The sequence below is a fragment of the Hypanus sabinus genome, chromosome 23 (assembly GCF_030144855.1).
Source record: "Hypanus sabinus isolate sHypSab1 chromosome 23, sHypSab1.hap1, whole genome shotgun sequence".
Taxonomy (NCBI): Eukaryota; Metazoa; Chordata; class Chondrichthyes; order Myliobatiformes; family Dasyatidae; genus Hypanus; species Hypanus sabinus.
In genome coordinates, this window is record NC_082728.1 from 3,877,286 (window position 1) to 3,885,428 (window position 8,143).

The window sequence follows — 8,143 nt, forward strand, 5'->3', positions numbered from 1 at the left end:
CCGTACCTCCTTCCTGATGCCAGCAGTGAGAAGAGAGCATGACCTGGACAGTGGGGGTCTCTGATGATGGAGGCTGCTTTCTTGTGACAGCACCCCCTGTAGATGTGCTCAGTGGTGGAGGGGGGCTTTACCCGTGATGCACTGGCTACATCTACCACTTTCTGTAGCCTCTGGGCTAAACGAGCAGGCTTGTACATAGAGTGTTCACTCATTCATTATGTGCTGTGTCGTATGATGTCATCATTATGTGATGACACGGGCGTCCTTGACCATTACTGCTCTTGGCTAGTTTTTCTACAGAAGTGGTTTGCCATTGCCTTCTGGGCAGTGTCTTTACAAGACGGGTGACCCCAGTCATTATCAATACTCTTCAGAGATTGTCTGCCTGGTGACAGTGGTCACATAACCAGGACTTGTGATCAGCACCGGCTGCTCATACGACTATTCACCATCTGCTCCCATGGCTTCATATGACCCTGATCGGGGAGGGTGGGGGGCTCAGCCGGTGCTACCCCTTGCCTGGGGGTAACCTGAAGGTTAGTGGAGGGAAGAAGAGCCCAACACCTCCTTTGGTAGAGATGTATCTCCTCCCCGACACCCTACGTAGAGAGTAGATGCATCAGTTAACGTCCATGTATGATAGATAACATGCCAGGTGGAGGTGGAGGCTGCCAGTCAAGACTGTTGCAACCCCAAGGAAGAAGCTAAGCCTGTAGAAATTGCTTGCCATGAAAAATTCATTTGCTTGAACTAGGTCAGCTTGCAGCACCCCAGCAAGAGCTGCCATGTCAAGGGGGCTGAAGGGTGCTGACAGATGAAGTAAACATTTTACACAGCTACCTGTCAGACTCGTGCGGTTTGTGAATCTGGTGCCAGAAAGGCCTCCGGTGTCCAACACACTGCTCTTTGTGTATCAGCTTCACAACATCTTTTATCGTTGCTCCCTGTGGAAAGCAGCGAGGAGTTTCGAAGGGAGAGAGGGATCTGATTCAGAATCAGAATCAGGATTATTATCACTGACATATATATCGTGAAAATTGCAGCAGTATAGTGCAAACACGAGGAAATCTGCAGATGCTGGAAATTCAAGCAACACACACAAAATGCTGGTGTAACACAGCAGGCCAGGCAGCATCTACAGGGAGAAGCACTGTCGACGTTTCGGGCCGAGACCCTTCGGCGGGACTAACTGAAAGGAAAGATAGTAAGAGATTTGAAAGAGCTTTCAATCTCTTACTATCTTTCCTTTCAGTTAGTCCTGACGAAGGGTCTCGGCCCGAAACGTCGACAGTGCTTCTCCTTATAGATGCTGCCTGGCCTGCTGTGTTCCACCAGCATTTTGTGGGTATAGTGCAAGGCATTTTTAAAAAACTACAAATGACAGTAAGAAATTAAAGTAAATTGATTAAATAAGGAGTGTAAAAATAGAGCAAAAATATTGAGGTAGTGTTCATGGGTTAGTTGTCCATTCAGAAATCTGCCGGCTGTCCCTGAAACATTCAACATCTGCCTTTAGGCTCCTGTAAAATGAGTCATTTTGTTTTCTGGGAGCTTCTTGAAAGAAATGGAATGTTTTCGGAAGTGACAAAAGCCAAACCAGATCAGCAGTACGGTTATACATTGAAAGATGATCAATAGGTGTTTTTAGGGAATAATGAAAGTGGAGAAAAATCCGTGAAGACTCATTGGCTGAGAGAGTCAAACTCTGCAAACTATAACAATGACATTTGAACTGATCAGAACGTTGTGATTGTTTCTCTGAGTCTGGGCCATCAAATCAGCTTTGCATTTTAAACCATGATCGGATCACTCTCCTCTCCTTCAATCCGCAAAGCTCTGCTTCAAGACGTTCAGCTAACGCCTTACATTGCCAGTGACCTGGGTTCGATTCCAGTACGGGATTTGTACCTTCTCCCATCACCACTTTGAATGAACTTGGCATTGATCGTGTGGATAGTCAGAAGCTTTTCCCCAGGGCTGGAATAGCTAGCACCAGAGGGCACAGTTTGAAGGTGCTGGGGAGTAGGTACAGAGGAGATGTCAGGGGTAAGTTTCTACACAGAGAGGGGGGAGTGCATGGAATGGGCTGCCGGCGATGGTGGTGGAGGCGGATACGATACGGTCATTTAAGAGACTCCTGGATGGGTAGATGGAGCTTAGAAAAACAGAGGGCTATGGGTAAGCATAGCTAGTTCTAAGTTGGGACATGTTCGACTTCGGGCTTTGTGAGATGAAGGGCCTGTATTGTGCTGTAGGTTTTCTATATTTCTATGTAGCTAAATCATTTCATTTTCACTCCAGGCTGTTTCTGGCACCTCCAAACCGGAATGCTTGAAACAGTAGTGAGTAAAACAGCCCTAAATCATCTTCCTGTCTATTTCTCACCAACTATCAGTGTCAAATGCCACTGCTTTTTATACACAAGCACACGTAACTGATTCTATTTAAAAACTGTTTGCTCCAAGCGTGGTGCAATATCTAACGGCCACACAAGCTGACAGAACTGACACTCGTTAGGAACTCACTCTCCTCTCCCGATTAAGTGCCATAGAGTCCCAAATAAACTACGGGAATCCTGGCAGTTTTTTTGATTAGTTTCTGATCTTTAAGAGTTGTCCCAAATAAGTGGTTGCCTCAAATTAACCAAAGGCTCAATTAACCAGTCACCTCAGTCAGTTCCCGTCACCTCGCTGTAGGAGAAGGTGCAGGGGAGAGTCAGTTCCAGTCACCTCACTGTAGGAGAAGGCGCAGGGGAGAGTCAGTTCCCGTCACCTCGCTGTAGGAGAAGGTGCAGGGGAGAGTCAGTTCCTGTCACCTCACTATAGGAGAAGGCGCAGGGGAGAGTCAGTTCCCGTCACCTCGCTAGAGGAGAAGGTGCAGGGGAGAGTCAGTTCCCGTCACCTCGCTGTAGGAGAAGGTGCAGGGGAGAGTCAGTTCCCGTCACCTCGCTGTAGGAGAAGGTGCAGGGGAGAGTCAGTTCCCGTCACCTCGCCATAGGAGAAGGTGCAGTGGAGAGTCAGTTCCCGTCACCTCGCTATAGGAGAAGGTGCAGGGGAGAGTCAGTTCCCGTCACCTCGCTATAGGAGAAGGTGCAGGGGAGAGTCAGTTCCCGTCACCTCGCTGTAGGAGAAGGTGCAGGGGAGAGTCAGTTCCAGTCACCTCGCTGTAGGAGACGGTGCAGGGGAGAGTCAGTTCCCGTCACCTCGCTGTAGGAGAAGGTGCAGGGGAGAGTCAGTTCCCGTCACCTCGCTGTAGGAGAAGGTGCAGGGGAGAGTCAGTTCCCGTCACCTCGCTATAGGAGAAGGTGCAGGGGAGAGTCAGTTCCCGTCACCTCGCCATAGGAGAAGGTGCAGGGGAGAGTCAGTTCCAGTCACCTCACTATAGGAGAAGGCGCAGGGGAGAGTCAGTTCCCGTCACCTCGCTGTAGGAGAAGGTGCAGGGGAGAGTCAGTTCCCGTCACCTCGCTATAGGAGAAGGGGCAGGGGAGAGTCAGTTCCCGTCACCTCGCTATAGGAGAAGGTGCAGGGGAGAGTCAGTTCCCATCACCTCGCTGTAGGAGAAGGTGCAGAGGAGAGTCAGTTCCCGTCACCTCGCTATAGGAGAAGGCGCAGGGGAGAGTCAGTTCCCGTCACCTCGCTATAGGAGAAGGTGCAGGGGAGAGTCAGTTCCCGTCACCTCGCTATAGAAGAAGGTGCAGGGGAGAGTCAGTTCCCGTCACCTCGCTGTAGGAGAAGGTGCAGGGGAGAGTCAGTTCCCGTCACCTCGCTATAGGAGAAGGTGCAGGGGAGAGTCAGTTCCCGTCACCTCGCTATAGGAGAAGGTGCAGGGGAGAGTCAGTTCCCGTCACCTCGCTATAGAAGAAGGCGCAGGGGAGAGTCAGTTCCCGTCACCTCGCTGTAGGAGAAGGTGCAGGGGAGAGTCAGTTCCCGTCACCTCGCTGTAGGAGAAGGTGCAGGGGAGAGTCAGTTCCCGTCACCTCGCTGTAGGAGAAGGTGCAGGGGAGAGTCAGTTCCCGTCACCTCGCTGTAGGAGAAGGCGCAGGGGAGAGTCAGTTCCCATCACCTCGCTATAGGAGATGGTGCAGGGGAGAGTCAGTTCCCATCACCTCGCTATAGGAGAAGGTGCAGAGGAGAGTCAGTTCCCGTTATCTCGCTATAGGAGAAGGTGCAGGGGAGAGTCAGTTCCCGTCACCTCGCTGTAGGAGAAGGTGCAGGGGAGAGTCAGTTCCCGTCACCTCGCCATAGGAGAAGGTGCAGGGGAGAGTCAGTTCCCGTCACCTCGCTGTAGGAGAAGGTGCAGGGGAGAGTCAGTTCCCGTCACCTCGCTGTAGGAGAAGGTGCAGGGGAGAGTCAGTTCCCGTCACCTCGCTGTAGGAGAAGGTGCAGGGGAGAGTCAGTTCCCGTCACCTCGCCATAGGAGAAGGTGCAGGGGAGAGTCAGTTCCAGTCACCTCACTATAGGAGAGGCGCAGGGGAGAGTCAGTTCCCGTCACCTCGCTGTAGGAGAAGGTGCAGGGGAGAGTCAGTTCCCGTCACCTCGCTATAGGAGAAGGGGCAGGGGAGAGTCAGTTCCCGTCACCTCGCTATAGGAGAAGGTGCAGGGGAGAGTCAGTTCCCATCACCTCGCTGTAGGAGAAGGTGCAGAGGAGAGTCAGTTCCCGTCACCTCGCTATAGGAGAAGGCACAGGGGAGAGTCAGTTCCCGTCACCTCGCTATAGAAGAAGGTGCAGGGGAGAGTCAGTTCCCGTCACCTCGCTGTAGGAGAAGGTGCAGGGGAGAGTCAGTTCCCGTCACCTCGCTGTAGGAGAAGGTGCAGGGGAGAGTCAGTTCCCGTCACCTCGCTATAGGAGAAGGCGCAGGGGAGAGTCAGTTCCCGTCACCTCGCTGTAGGAGAAGGTGCAGGGGAGAGTCAGTTCCCGTCACCTCGCTGTAGGAGAAGGCGCAGGGGAGAGTCAGTTCCCGTCACCTCGCTGTAGGAGAAGGTGCAGGGGAGAGTCAGTTCCCGTCACCTCGCTATAGGAGAAGGTGCAGGGGAGAGTCAGTTCCCGTCACCTCGCTATAGAAGAAGGTGCAGGGGAGAGTCAGTTCCCGTCACCTCGCTGTAGGAGAAGGTGCAGGGGAGAGTCAGTTCCCGTCACCTCGCTATAGGAGAAGGTGCAGGGGAGAGTCAGTTCCCGTCACCTCGCTATAGGAGAAGGTGCAGGGGAGAGTCAGTTCCCGTCACCTCGCTATAGAAGAAGGCGCAGGGGAGAGTCAGTTCCCGTCACCTCGCCATAGGAGAAGGTGCAGGGGAGAGTCAGTTCCCGTCACCTCGCTGTAGGAGAAGGTGCAGGGGAGAGTCAGTTCCCGTCACCTCGCTATAGGAGAAGGTGCAGGGGAGAGTCAGTTCCCGTCACCTCGCTGTAGGAGAAGGCGCAGGGGAGAGTCAGTTCCCATCACCTCGCTATAGGAGATGGTGCAGGGGAGAGTCAGTTCCCATCACCTCGCTATAGGAGAAGGTGCAGAGGAGAGTCAGTTCCCGTTATCTCGCTATAGGAGAAGGTGCAGGGGAGAGTCAGTTCCCGTCACCTCGCTGTAGGAGAAGGTGCAGGGGAGAGTCAGTTCCCGTCACCTCGCCATAGGAGAAGGTGCAGGGGAGAGTCAGTTCCCGTCACCTCGCTGTAGGAGAAGGTGCAGGGGAGAGTCAGTTCCCGTCACCTCGCTGTAGGAGAAGGCGCAGGGGAGAGTCAGTTCCCGTCACCTCGCTGTAGGAGAAGGTGCAGGGGAGAGTCAGTTCCCGTTATCTCGCTGTAGGAGAAGGTGCAGGGGAGAGTCAGTTCCCGTCACCTCGCTGTAGGAGAAGGTGCAGGGGAGAGTCAGTTCCCGTCACCTCGCTCTAGGAGAAGGCGCAGGGGAGAGTCAGTTCCAGTCACCTCGCTATAGGAGATGGTGCAGGGGAGAGTCAGTTCCCGTCACCTCGCTGTAGGAGAAGGCGCAGGGGAGAGTCAGTTCCAGTCACCTCACTGTAGGAGAAGGTGCAGGGGAGAGTCAGTTCCCGTCACCTCGCTGTAGGAGAAGGTGCAGGGGAGAGTCAGTTCCCGTCACCTCGCTATAGGAGAAGGTGCAGGGGAGAGTCAGTTCCCGTCACCTCGCTGTAGGAGAAGGTGCAGGGGAGAGTCAGTTCCCGTCACCTCGCCATAGGAGAAGGTGCAGGGGAGAGTCAGTTCCCGTTATCTCGCTATAGGAGAAGGTGCAGGGGAGAGTCAGTTCCCGTCACCTCGCCGTAGGAGAAGGTGCAGGGGAGAGTCAGTTCCCGTCACCTCGCTGTAGGAGAAGGTGCAGGGGAGAGTCAGTTCCCGTCACCTCGCTGTAGGAGAAGGTGCAGGGGAGAGTCAGTTCCCGTCACCTCGCTATAGGAGAAGGTGCAGGGGAGAGTCAGTTCCCGTCACCTCGCTGCAGGAGAAGGCGCAGGGGAGAGTCAGTTCCCGTCACCTCGCTGCAGGAGAAGGTGCAGGGGAGAGTCAGTTCCCGTCACCTCGCTGTAGGAGAAGGTGCAGGGGAGAGTCAGTTCCCGTCACCTCGCTGTAGGAGAAGGTGCAGGGGAGAGTCAGTTCCCGTCACCTCGCTGCAGGAGAAGGCGCAGGGGAGAGTCAGTTCCCGTCACCTCGCTGCAGGAGAAGGCGCAGGGGAGAGTCAGTTCCCGTCACCTCGCTGCAGGAGAAGGTGCAGGGGAGAGTCAGTTCCCGTCACCTCGCTGCAGGAGAAGGTGCAGGGGAGACTTACCAAGTCACTGCCTGAATTAGAAAGTTTGTCCTGTGTGGATAAGTTGAGCGAGCAGAGGCTTTTCTTTTCCGAATGAAGCAGGATAAGAAGTGGCTCTGGAGAGATATACGAAACAATTGAGGGGTCAGCCTGAGTCTCTTCCCCAGGGCAGAAGTGGCTAACACAAGGAGGCATAATTTTAAGGTAACACACAAAATTCTGGAGAAACTCAGCCGGTCAGGCAGCATCTCTGTAAACAGTCAACCTTTCAGGCCGAGACCCTTCTTCGGGATTGGAAAAAATGAGGACAATTCAGAGTAAGAAGGAGGGGAGGGGAGGAAGAAGAACAGGGTGGTAGGTGAGAGGTGAAACTGGGAGGGGAGGGGCGAAGTAAAGAGCTCTGACACTGATTGGTGGAAGAGATGAAGGGCTGCAGGGTTGAATGGACAAAGGAGTTGAGTAGGGAGTGAATCCTATGGAAAGTGGAAAGTGGGGGAGGGAAGGGATCTCATTGGAGATGGCGGAGGTTTCAGAGAATTATGTGCTGGAAGCGGAGGCTGGAGGGGTGGGTGAGGACGAGGAACCCTATCCCTGGTGAGGTGGTAGGTGAGGACAGAGGGATCCTATCCCTGGTGAGGTGGTGGGTGAGGACAGAGGGATCCTATCCCTGGTGGGGTGGTAGGTGAGGACAGAGGGATCCTATCCCTGGTGAGGTGGTAGGTGAGGACAGAGGAACCCGATCCCTGGTGGGGTGGTAGGTGAGGACAGAGGAACCCTATCCTTGGTGAGGTGGTAGGTGAGGACAGAGGGATCCTATCCCTGGTGAGGTGGTGGGTGAGGAGAGAGGGATCCTATCCCTGGTGAGGAGGTGGGTGAGGACAGAGGGATCCTATCCCTGGTGAGGTGGTGGGTGAGGACAGAGGAACCCGATCCCTGGTGAGGTGGTAGGTGAGGACAGAGGGATCCTATCCCTGGTGGGGTGGTAGATGAGGACAGAGGGATCCTATCCCTGGTGAGGTGGTAGGTGAGGAGAGAGGGATCCTATCCCTGGTGAGGAGGTGGGTGAGGACAGAGGGATCCTATCCCTGGTGAGGTGGTAGGTGAGGACAGAGGGATCCTATCCCTGGTGAGGTGGTGGGTGAGGACAGAGGGATCCTATTCCTGGTGAGGTGGTAGGTGAGGACAGAGGGATCCTATCCCTGGTGGGGTGGTAGGTGAGGACAGAGGGATCCTATCCCTGGTGAGGTGGTGGGTGAGGACAGAGGAACCCGATCCCTGGTGGGATGGTAGATGAGGACAGAGGGATCCTATCCCTGGTGAGGTGGTAGGTGAGGACAGAGGGATCCTATCCCTGGTGAGGTGGTGGGTGAGGACAGAGGAACCCGATCCCTGGTGGGGTGGTAG